Below are 13,092 nucleotides of genomic sequence, written 5' to 3'. Positions count from 1 at the left end.
TCACGTTCGTTGAATGATGGGTCAGACCAAGGCGCAGCGTGATATGCGTACATGTTTATTAACTTAGCAACACAACGTCAAAACAACAAACGAAACGTGAAGTCCAAGGTAGACACAACAAACCTTAACCGGAACAAGATCCCACAACTAGTGCCAATAGGCTGCCTAAGTATGGTCCCCAATCAGAGACAACGAGCGACAGCTGCCTCTGATTGGGAACCACACCGGCCAACATAGAACTATACATACTAGATCACAAACATAGAAAATACAACAAGGAATATACACACCCTGACTCAACATATAAGCGTCCCCTGAGTCAGGACGTGACAAGTATAAACACCATGGGACCACGCAGCCGTCATACCGCTCAGGAAGGAGATGCATTCTGTCTCCTAGAGATGAACGTACTTTGGTGCGAAAAGTGCAAATCAATGCCAGAACAACAGCAAAGGACCTTGTGAAGATGCTGGAGGAAACAGGTACAAATGTATCTATATCCACAGTAAAACAAGTCCTTTATCGACATAACCTGAAAGGCCGCTCAGCAAGGAAGAAGCCACTGCTCCATAAAAACGCCAGACTACGGTTTGCAACTGCACATGGGGACAAAGATCGTACTTTTTGGAGAAATGTCCTCTGGTCTGATGAAACAAAAATAGAACTGTTTGGCCATAATGACCATTGTTATGTTGGAGGAAAAAGGGGGATCTTGCAAGCTGAAGAACACCATCCCAACCGTGAAGCACGGGGGTCGCAGCGTCATACTGTGGGGGTGCTTTGCTGCAGGAGGGACTGGTGCACTTCACAAAATAGATGGCGTCATGAGGAAGGAACATTATGTGGATATATTAAAGCAACATCTCAAGACATCAGTTAGGAAGTTAAAGCTTGGTCGCAAATGGGTCTTCCAAATGGACAATGACCCCAAGCATACTTCATAAAGTTGTGGCAAAATGGCTTAAGGACAACAAAGTCAAGGTATTGGAGTGGCCATCACAAAGCCCTGACCTCAATCCAATAGAACATTTGTGGGCAGAACTGAAAAAGTGTGTGCGAGCAAGTAGGCCTACAAACCTGACTCTGTTACACCAGCTCTGTCAGGAGGAATAGGCCAAAATTCACCCAACTTATTGTTTTATACACACTCGTTAGAGGAAAAATCCCACCCCGCTTTAGGCGGGCTTTATTTTTCCACTGTACATATTTTGTAAGCTCACACCTGGGTTTAGCTCATGTGATTTTCCTCTGCTCTCCTGACCATCAGGTCACACACACACACACACACACACACACACACACACACACACACACACACACGTAATTTATCATAGTCTACTCCTTGCTCGGGCAGGCTGCATTTTTTAGTTATCGCCGTTCTCACAATATCCTGCAATCCTTTTCACTCTCCTTTCCCTGTGTGTTTTGGAACCAGTCTCCTGTTATTGGTTTCAATCGTTTTGCACTTCTGCTTGCCTAATTACAAGACACAAATACTCTGTTGCTGGGATATAAACACATTTGATTAACTCTCTAAGCTCTAGTCTACTAATTAGTCATACATTATTAGTTTAACTGAGGGTGTGACATTTTAGTCATATCTTACTCACACATTTCTTTATCACCAGTATACCAGCAACATGAGAAATGTAGTTGAACGGATCTCTCGCCATGCCCACTCCCCGTGGACTCCTGTCACACCCCCGCGAGAAAAGCATGAGAGAAAATCAGTTGATAGCTTCGATTGGAAGCTGTACACCGGTTGCAGGTAGAAGTGGGGCTGTACAGGAACGTATTCAATGCCTTTGTTGCTCCTCTTCAGCCGGTTCGAGGTTTTTATTTTATTTTATTGAGGTTCACACCGTTCTGGACCGTATTATCTCTGCTATGCATCAAGACACCATCTGTAGTAACCTCGAGAGAGGACAGATCATAACAGTTTAGTTGAGTTCATTTCCAATCCAAGAAATCCACATAAGCATTGACTATATGACAAATTATTATGTTTTACCAATTATTCTTAATACCAATTTCTAATATACTCCCCTTATCACCCTGTCGAATCAGCCAGAGCACTTAGCTCATCAGTAGCCTTCCCATTGCCATCCTCCCCCATCTCCTAAGTCTGACCAGCTCCAGCATCCTCAGCTCCCTCATCTCTAGGTCGTCGGTTTCCTCATGGTACTCTTGTGCAGTGGTTTGGATGATACCAGGTCGAGCTCCCATCTATCCGTACAGCCGTCGGTACAGCCTGGGTGACGATGTATGGTCTCTTTGGCTCGGACCTTCTTCCGTCACTAGGGTCTCCGGATCAGGCAGAGTCCCTCTCAATCCATCGACATCGGTCTGCGGAGAGTGTCCTTCTGGCAGCGTACCAATAGGGAAGCTCGGTGTCCCTACTGCAAAGACACACAGACACAGACAGACACAAAATAAAACAATTCTACCAATGGCGGGGCCATCTTCCTCTTCTGGGGTTAGAACTCTCCTACAGTGGGACACATGGATCTAGGTATCTGTCTCTGCCACTTTCACCATCATTGAGGTAGCCAGCAACACCTGGTACGGGCCCCTCCACCTAGGGTCTTTCCAGCTCTTTCTCCTGTAGTCTTTTACCGCCACGAAGTCTCCAGGGCGCAGACAATGCTCAGATTCTCCTGCTCGGTTTGGCAAAGAAGCCTTCACCCGTGGGAAGAAAGTTTTAAGAACATTGTTAGGTGAGACACAGTATGCTACTGTACCATGTCTTCTCATCAGTCAGGAAAAGCCTTCAGATTAGGAAGTGCACATTATTGCAGCTTTTTGTAGTCCACTAGTTTCAGGGACCAGCCCCCTTTGTACTTTGTCTCTGGCCACAAATACATTTGCCCATAACATATTCCATCTAACCCATAACACATTAATTACTACTGCTCATATTCTTAATACAATTTGCATATTTACCAAAAGGCCCCAAGGGACCAGTAATTCCCCCCTTTGGTCACATGATTCACATCGTGATTCATGCGTTCAAAAAATAAAACAACATTGCCTGTTAAATCAAAATAACAAATCAAATTAGAATGACAACCATTGATATCATCTTAACTTAATTGTATCCCATAAAGTAATTGAAGGGGTAGTAAAATTGACTAGCGACAGGTGTCCCTCATTCAGGGCTAGCGCTCTCTCTCTGTCATTGTCATGGTCCGAATCATATATAGGACTATTGCCAAATTATAAACTTCTTCCTAATCATTAGTGTTTACATATTACATTTAAATGTCACCCAATGTTCTAGGTTCTCTAGTGAGGGTGATCAGATCCCACCAAAAAGTCAGAACAGAGGTCAGAGGTCATTGAAATCCTTCTAAGAAGTGTTTCATTCTATAGTAGACTAATCATTAACAACAATCAAAGGATTTAATACATTTTGTATCCCAAGTGTACAGTAAGTCCTCAGTACATTTATTTTCAAAAGAAATCACATGTTTAATTACAACTCACTCAGAAAATAAAACTTCAAAAAATTCCATGTGTTTGTCCCTTTAAGAAACCTCATTCCTAACCTGTGAAAAACCCCTAAAATAAAAATAAATACCCTATCCAACTAACATTTCATAATAGGTGGGTTGTGTGTGGTTATTTCAAAACCAAATGGTACAAAAACTAACAAAAATGGCCAGGCCTTATTTAATTTGGTAGCTCCCTTCACTGCCTACTCCGGATATCTTACTACTTATAAAATTGCAGAATTTAACTAACATCTCTCCCCAAGACCACATACTCTGGACCATCTGAAAAAGATAATGAAACCCCCTTCTCCTGTAAGAAAAAGTATACATATTGTTAACATTCACTCTTAATCAGTAACAATCATGACGACGATAATTCCACTATCTTCCCTCACATCTTAATTGATGTTTACATTTATTTCCTCGTTTCTACTCCAGAATAAGATGACCTAAACTCTCTCACAATATGAAAACCACCCAAGGTTCTCTGATTTTGCAATGAGTATCTTTAATTGATTACCCTTTAGACTCCACTGTCCGTAATTCACACAAGGATTATTCAATCCCAAAATTGGCTCCATTTGCTCCCATGTCAAATTATCGTGGTATAGTTACTGGATCAACGAAATAGGCAATAGCTGTTTCGCCTTACATTGTTCCTGTCAACCCTTTACATGTCATATTTTATTCATTCGCCAATATAATCAATTACTACGTGTAAGGAATCAGTGATATTTTATCCCAGGCATCTATTAAAAAAGTTGTTTGAGACGTTGTCTCCTACTTTTCCCTTAACATCAATCCTGGAAGAAAGAATCCCACTCAAGACACATCAGACAACACTGTTCCATTAAGTGTAAATACACCTTACAAACTAACAAACCCATAACCCCTTTCCGATAATCCAATCATTGCAACCAGTGATCCGTGTCAACAGCATCAATGTAACAGCTTTGCTTCAGTCCCTACCTGGGCTTGAACCAGGGACCCTCTGCACACATCAAAAACAATCTCCCTCGCAGCACAGTTACCCATCGCTCCACAAAAGCCGCGGCCCCTGGAGAGCAAGGGAAACAACTACCTCACTGTCTCAGAGCGAGTGACGTCACCAATTGAAACGCTACAAGTTCGCACCGCTAACTAGCTAGCCATTTCACACCAGTTACACTCACCCCCGTTTGACCTCCTCCTTTTCCGTAGCAACCAGTGATCCCACTACACCAAACTTAACCCATTATGTCCCTTACAGCCCGCTCCAGTTCAGCGAGCCCCAGTCCCTAACACCCGCAGACTAAAACCCATTCTCAAACAGCGTTCTGTGTTTACCTCTATCGTAGGGTTAAAAAGCTAACTTGACAACTTTCATAATCCTAGATTGCTGTTGTAGCTTTATGTTTTGGTTCAGTGTCTCTGTTAGGATGTTGGGTCAGTAATATTTCTGTAGTGATCTCAGCTAAAAGTTTTTATATTCCTCAGTTAATGGTATCTTTCTCCCTAATATATCTTCATACTCTGCTTCTTTCCAACAATGCGTTTTTATCCCTTGTGTTTTTAATACTATTTTTATTATCTTTGTCCCCTTGCTTCACTTCCCATTAAGATAACACACTCGCTTCCCTGTGCTTCGGCACTATACTCTTATTTTCCCCTGTTATCAACTAAGATCATATCCACAGCTCTATGAAAAAACCAATCCGCTATTATTAGAAGTCAGCAGGTCTAGGTAACTGTCCTTTCTGATTAGGCTACAGGTAACAAACCAAACACTTGCTGTAGTTGACAAGCATATATTCAATTAATTTCCATATTCCATTCAATATTTAAAATTACAACCCCGTTTCCCAGTAGGTTCCTCCAGCATCATCAGGCCACACAAAACAAAAATGTATTCCCTCAAATCGTTCCGTTTACATCTTAAAATAAAGACTGGCTGCCATGTCAATCCAAGCAACCCACGGCCACAGCCGAGATAATCAGAAATCCAGATTTCAGTCAGTAACACCGAACCTATGCCTATTGAAATGACAAGTAAATCCCACAAATACCCCAATTACAATGGTTTGTAGTCTTAACATCTGTCACATAACACAATTACCATAAAATAGCCTTAAAGGTCATCCAAGTGTTTCTTTGTGTCACGATCGTCGATGAGAGAGGACCAAGGCGCAGCGTTACGAGCGAACATATTTATTATTTAAACGTACACACGAACAAAACAACGAAAACGTGACGTCTATGGTACAACATGAAACCACACGAACAAGAAACCCACAAACACAAGGTGAACACAGACAGTTTAAATATGGCTCCCAATCAGAGATAACGAGCCGACAGCTGACACTCGTTACCTCCGATTGGGAGTCATTGACCAAATAAGGGAAACACAAAACCAATGACCACCCAACCAAAACAATACACAACCAAAACGAACACACCCTCGCTCAAAATACAAAGTCCCGGAGCCAGAGCGTGACAGTACCCCCCCCTAAAGGCGCGGACTGCGACCGCGCCTCAAAACCCCAAATAGGGGAGGGCTGGGTGGGTGTTGCTCCTCGGAGGCGGCTCCGGCTCCGGGCTTGACCACCACCCTACTTCAATCCCCGCATAACGGCCCCGATCCGATCTGACCCAGCTGGCTGGATCAGGACTGACGACGCGCACCCCTGGCTTAGCGCGTGAGGCAGGAACGGACCGGACCTGGCTGACGATACGCACCCTAGGCTTGGTGCGTGGAGCCGGAACGGACCTCACCAGGCTGACGCCTCGCACCCCTGGCTTGGTGCGAGTAGCAGGAATGGGCTGGACCGGGCTGACGACTCGCACCCTTGGCTTGGTGCGAGTAGCAGGAACAGACCGGACCAGGCTGACGACTCGCACCCTTGGCTTGGTGCGAGTAGCAGGAACAGACCGGACCAGGCTGACGACTCGCACCCTTGGCTTGGTGCGAGTAGCAGGAACGGGCTGGACCAGGCCGACGACTCGCTTCCCTGGTTTGGTGCGAGTAGCAGGAACGGGCTGGACCAGGCTGACGACTCGCACCCCTGGTTTGGTGCGAGTGGCAGGAACAGGCCGGGTCGGGCTGACGACGCACACCGTAGGCTTTGTGCGTGGAGCAGGGACAGGCCGGGCTGGGCTGGCGACGCACACCGCAGGTCTGGTGCGTGGAGCAGGAAGAGGCCGGGCTGGGCTGGCGAAGCGCACCTCAGACTCGGTGCGGAGCGCAGGAACGTGCCGGGCTGGGCTGGCGACGCGCACCACAGACTCGGTGCGGAGCGCAGGAACGGACCGGGCTGGGCTGTCGACGCACACCGTAGGTTTGGTGCGGGGAGCAGGAATAGACCGGACCGTACTGGGGACACACACCACTGGCTCTACACCGGGATCTGGAACGGGCCGGACCGGACTGGCAACACACGCCAGTACCTCTCGCCGTGCCTCTACACCTACCATCCCCTCTTCTACCAGTGGCCCCCGTAACCTGGCGGCCTCCTCTGCAACCCCGCTGGACCGCTCCATAGCGGCCTCCTGCTGCCCCGACGTCGTGAGCCCCCCCCTAAAAATTTTCTGGGGGTCTCTCCAGGCCTCCAACATTCTCTCCCATCTCTCGCTCCTCTGTCTCCAACCCTCTTCACTCAGCTCCTCCATGGGCTTGAACCAATCGAAGCTGCCACGGAGATCTATTAGCGATGGCTCTTGGACACGCTGCTTGGTCTGGTCTTGGTGGGATTTTCTGTCACGATCGTCGATGAGAGAGGACCAAGGCGCAGCGTTACGAGCGAACATATTTATTATTTAAACGTACACACGAACAAAACAACGAAAACGTGACGTCTATGGTACAACATGAAACCACACGAACAAGAAACCCACAAACACAAGGTGAACACAGACAGTTTAAATATGGCTCCCAATCAGAGATAACGAGCCGACAGCTGACACTCGTTACCTCCGATTGGGAGTCATTGACCAAATAAGGGAAACACAAAACCAATGACCACCCAACCAAAACAATACACAACCAAAACGATCACACCCTGGCTCAAAATACAAAGTCCCGGAGCCGGAGCGTGACACTTTGCTGATATTACGTATTTTATACAGGATTAGTTCATGTTTGATATTGAGAGCTGCACATGATTTGGAGGATGAGGACATTCCATGTATTTATTTCTGTCACTGGTGGGTGCCAGAAGTTATGCGTACCAAGATAGCTGGGGGGCCGCTGGTGCTAATCTTAGAAGGAGTACGTGATGGAATATCCTGACTAGGGTGCAACACGATACCATATAGGGTGATGCTATTGTGGTGAGGAGTGACACTCAATAATGGTTTGGGTACTGTTGGATAGAATTAGCTTGCAAACAAGTATATAAGCTAAGAGATTTCCTTTGTTCAGGAGTTCAGATAGCAATGGGCCACCCACGTGCCGTTTGCTATGTGAACCCGGTACCGCAATATTAAATACTTTGAATCAACTCTCCATGTAAGTATTTAAGTATCTTCTTGCATACTGAATTACATGATGCCAGAGAAACTCATCATAACATTTGCAAAGATCTCACATGCTCAAAGGGAATAAATTAACAGTCAACGAGTCAAATCTACATTCATTAATTTGGAAACAGATCTAACAAGTTTAATCAAATGGATTATGTTTTCTCTTGCGACATAATGAAATTCCTCTACTACACCACCTTAGCTCCGCAATGAGAGACAATCAAATAATGCTTAACCTCATCTCAATCAAATGATCTATGTATTGTTTCCCACCCCTCACGTACGTCTACGTTTTGGGTGCGCAAGTTATCATATGAATATTATTCCAATTATTACTTTATGAAATCTCTAGTATTCGACTACACACACATAAAATTCATCCTATTTTCATATATTCACATAATCCATATAGAACGTTAGAACTCCTAGGTACTCACATCAAGCAATCCCTTCGTATTTTTAACGATTCTCAATCAACATAAATCAGCTTCTTCAAACATACTCCCAGCGGAACCAAAAAACAGACTTTAGTTTCCCGGACATTGCCCTGCCTGTCATGGGATCCTCCCAGAAAATAACGACTTTCCAGTACTTTGTAAAACACCATCCCGCTCTCAATACCACTCCTTGATCTTCTATGACCTAATTCTGTTATATATCAAAATGTATTATCCAAACTTATATCAAATTATCATACACATTTCTGTAATTTATTATGCACACTTCAGATTAAAATTTATTTAAGCTCTCTGTTCATAAGGTAGCCTATGTTGTTCCATTCAATTACTTAACTTCGTAAGCTGACTTTTTCTCCTTATTAATTATATTTCCAGGCCATCGTGCGCTCATTAAATCCCCTGCTTTATATGCCTCTTTCATATAATGTATATCCCATTTCGTGTTGCTACGGCAATATTGTAAATTATATATTTTCGCACTATCTGTAATTTATCCCTTTTAAAAATACCTTCTGGAGGATACTCATTATCTGTCCATGCTGATAAATCACTGAGATATGGTTCCACATAGAAAAACCCTAATTTACTTAACATCCATTCGCGCATTGTCTGATTTTAGATTTTATAAAATGCGGATTTGTCTGCAATACTTTCGTATTGTAACCTGTAATTTAAACTGATTTTTATTTGGATTTCATGTAATGGACATACACAAAATAGTCCAAATTGGTGAAGTGAAAAAAATAAAATAACTTGTTTAAAAAATGTCAAAAATAATTATAACAGAAAAGTGGTGTGTGCATATGTATTCACCCCCTTTGCTATGAAGCCCCTAAATAAGATCTGGTGCAACCAATTACCTTCAGAAGTCACATAATTAGTTAAATAAAGTCCACCTGTGTGCAATCTAAGTGTCACATGATCTGTCACATGATCTCAGTATATATACACTTGTTCTGAAAGGCCCAGAGTCTGCAACACAACTAAGCAAGGGGCACCACCAAGGAAGCGGCACCATGAAGACCAAGGAGCTCTCCAAACAGGTCAGGGACAAAGTTGTGGAGAAGTACAGTACAGGGTTGGGTTATAAAAAATTATCAGAAACTTTGAACATCCCACGAGGACCATTAAATCCATTATTAAAAAATGGAAAGAATATGGCACCACAACAAACCTGCCAAGAGAGGGCCACCCACCAAAACTCACAGACCAGGCAAGGAGTGCATTAATCAGAGAGGCAACAAAGAGACCAAAGATAACCCTGAAGGAGCTGCAAAGCTCAAAGCGGAGATTGGAGTATCTGTCCATAGGACCACTTTAAGCCGTACGCTCCACAGAGCTGGGCTTTACGGAAGAGTGGCCATAAAAAAGCCATTGCTTAAAGAAAAAAATAAGCAAACACGTTTAGTGTTCACCAAAAGGCATGTGGGAGACTCCCCAAACATATGGAAGAAGGTACTCTGCTCAGTGAGACTAAAGTTGAGCTTTTTGGCCATCAAGGAAAACGCTATGCCTGGTGCAAACCCAACACCTCTCATCACCCCGAGAACACCATCACCACAGTCAAGCATGGTGGTGGCAGCATCATGCTGTGCGGATGGTTTTCATCTGCAGGGACTGGGAAACTGGTTAGAATTAAAGGAATGATGGATGGCGCTAAATACAGGTAAATTCTTGAGGGAAACCTGTTTCAGTCTTCCAGAGATTTGAGACTGGGACTGAGGTTCACCTTCCAGCAGGACAATGACCCTAAGCATACTGCTAAAGCAACACTTGAGTGGCTTAAGGGGAAACATTTAAATGTCTTGGAATGGCCTAGTCAAAGCCCAGACCTCAATCCAATTGAGAATCTGTGGTATGACTTAAAGATTAATGTACACCAGCTGAATCCATCCGACTTGAAGGAGCTGGAGCAGTTTTGCCTTGAAGAATGGGCAAAAATCCAAGTGGCTAGATGTGCCAAGCTTATAGAGACATACCCCAAGAGACTTGCAGCTGTAATTGCTGCAAAAGGTGGCTCTACAAAGTTTTGAATTTGGGGGGGTGAATAGTTATGCACGCTCAAGTTTACAGTTTTTTTGTCTTATTTCTTGTTTGTTTCACAATACAAAATATTTTGCAACTTCAAAGTGGTAGGCATGTTGTGTAAATCAAATGATACAAACCCCCAAAATTCCAAGGGGGGTGAATACTTTCGCAAGCCACTGTATATACAGTTGAAGTCGGAAGTTTGCATACACCTTAGCCAAATACATTTCATCTCAGTTTTTTACAATTCCTGGCATTTAATCCTAGTAAAAATTCCCTCTCTTAGGTCAGCTAGGATCACCACTTTATTTTAAGAATGTGAAATGTCAGAATAACGGTAGAGAGAATTATTTATTTCAGCTTTTATTTCTTTCATCACATTCCCAGTGGGTCAGAAGTTTACATATACTCAATTAGTATTTGGTAGCATTGCCTTTAAATTGTTTAACTTGGGTCAAACATTTCGGGTAGCCTTCCACAAGCTTCCCACAATAAGTTGGGTGAATTTTGGCCCATTCCTCCTGACAGAGCTGGTGTAACTGAGTCAGGTTTGTAGGCCTCCTTGCTTGCACACGCTTTTTCAGTTCTGCCCACACATTTTCTATAGGATTGAGGTCACAGCTTTGTGATGGCCACTCCAATACCTTGAATTTGTTGTCTTTGAGACATTTTGCCACAACTTTGGAATAATGCTTGGGGTCATTGTCCATTTGGAAGACCCATTTGCGACCAAGCTTTAACTTCCTGACTGATGTCTTGAGATGTTGCTTCAATATATCCACATAATGTTCCTTCCTCATGATGCCATCTATTTTGTGTAGTGCACCAGTTCCTCCTGCAGCAAAGCACCCCCACAGCATGATTCTGCCACCCCCGTCCTTCACGGTTGGGATGGTGTTCTTCGGCTTGGAAGCACCCCCTTTTTCCTCCAAACATAACGATGGTCATTATGGCCAGACAGTTCTATTTTTGTTTCATCAGACCAGAGGACATTTCTCCAAAAAGTATGATATTTTTCCCATGTGCAGTTGCAAACCGTAGTCTGGCTTTTTATGGCGGTTTTGGAGCAGTGGCTTCTTCCTTGCTGAGCGGCCTTTCAGGTTATGTCGATATAGGGCTTGTTTTACTGTGGATATAGATACTTTTGTTACCTGTTTCCTCCAGCATCTTCACAAGGTCCTTTGCTGTTGTTCTGGGATTGATTTGCACTTTTCGCACCAAAGTACGTTCATCTCTAGGAGACAGAACGCATCTCCTTCCTGAGTGGTTTGACGGCTGCGTGGTCCCATGGTGTTTATACTTGCATACTATTGTTTGTACAGATGAACATGGTACCTTCAGGCGTTTGTAAATTGCTCCCAAGGATGAACCAGACTTGTGGAGATCTACAATTTATTTTCTGAGGTCTTGGCTGATTTCTTTTGATTTTCCCATGATGTCAAGCAAAGAGGCACTGAGTTTGAAGGTAGGCCTTGAAATACATCCACAGGTACTTCTCCAATTCACTCAAATGATGTCAATTAGCCTATTAGAAGCTTCTAAAGCCATGACATAATTTTCTGTAATTTTCCAAGCTGTTTAAAGGCACAGTCAACTTAGTGTATGTAAACGTCTGACCCAATGGAATTGTGATACAGTAAATTATAAGTGAAATAATCTGTCTGTAAACAATTGTTGGAAAAACTACTTGTGTCATGCACAAAATAGATGTCCTAACCGACTTGCCAAAACTATAGTTTGTTAACAAGAAATGTGTGGAGTGGTTGAAAAACGAGTTTTAATGACTCCAACCTAAGTGTATGTAAACTTCCGACTTCAACTGTATATATATATATACACTGCTCAAAAAAATAAAGGGAACACTTAAACAACGCAATGTAACTCCAAGTCAATCACACATCTGTGAAATCAAACTGTCCACTTAGGAAGCAACACTGATTGACAATAAATGTCACATGCTGTTGTGCAAATGGAATAGACAACAGGTGGAAATTATAGGCAATTAGCAAGACACCCCCAATAAAGGACTGGTTTTGCAGGTGGTGACCACAGACCACTTCTCAGTTCCTATGCTTCCTGGCTGATATTTTGGTCACTTTTGAATGCTGGCGGTGCTTTCACTCTAGTGGTAGCATGAGACGGAGTCTACAACCCACACAAGTGGCTCAGGTAGTGCAGCTCATCCAGGATGGCACATCAATGCGAGCTGTGGCAAGAAGGTTTGCTGTGTCTGTCAGCGTAGTGTCCAGAGCATGGAGGCGCTACCAGGAGACAGGCCAGTACATCAGGAGACGTAGAGGAGGCCGTAGGAGGGCAACAACCCAGCAGCAGGACTGCTACCTCCGCCTTTGTGCAAGGAGGAGCAGGAGGAGCACTGCCAGAGCCCTGCAAAATGACCTCCAGCAGGCCACAAATGTGCATGTGTCTGCTCAAACGGTCAGAAACAGACTCCATGAGGGTGGTATGAGGGCCCGACGTCCACAGGTGAGGGTTGTGCTTACAGCCCAACACCGTGCAGGACGTTTGGCATTTGCCAGAGAACACCAAGATTGGCAAATTCGCCACTGGCGCCCTGTGCTCTTCACAGATGAAAGCAGGTTCACACTGAGCACATG

General features: G+C 44.0%; 1 protein-coding gene across 2 annotated transcripts in view; it reads left to right on the top strand.

Annotated features, from left to right (window-relative positions):
- Nucleotides 1-13,092, top strand: part of LOC311137983 (uncharacterized protein) — a 68,173-nt gene that overhangs the window by 24,594 nt on the left and 30,487 nt on the right. The window lies entirely within an intron of this gene.

This window comes from Coregonus lavaretus (genome assembly GCF_964263955.1).
Source record: "Coregonus lavaretus genome assembly, chromosome: 2".
Taxonomy (NCBI): domain Eukaryota; kingdom Metazoa; phylum Chordata; class Actinopteri; order Salmoniformes; family Salmonidae; genus Coregonus; species Coregonus lavaretus.
Note: the sequence above shows the minus strand (reverse complement) of the source record. Positions and strands in the feature narration are given on the sequence as shown.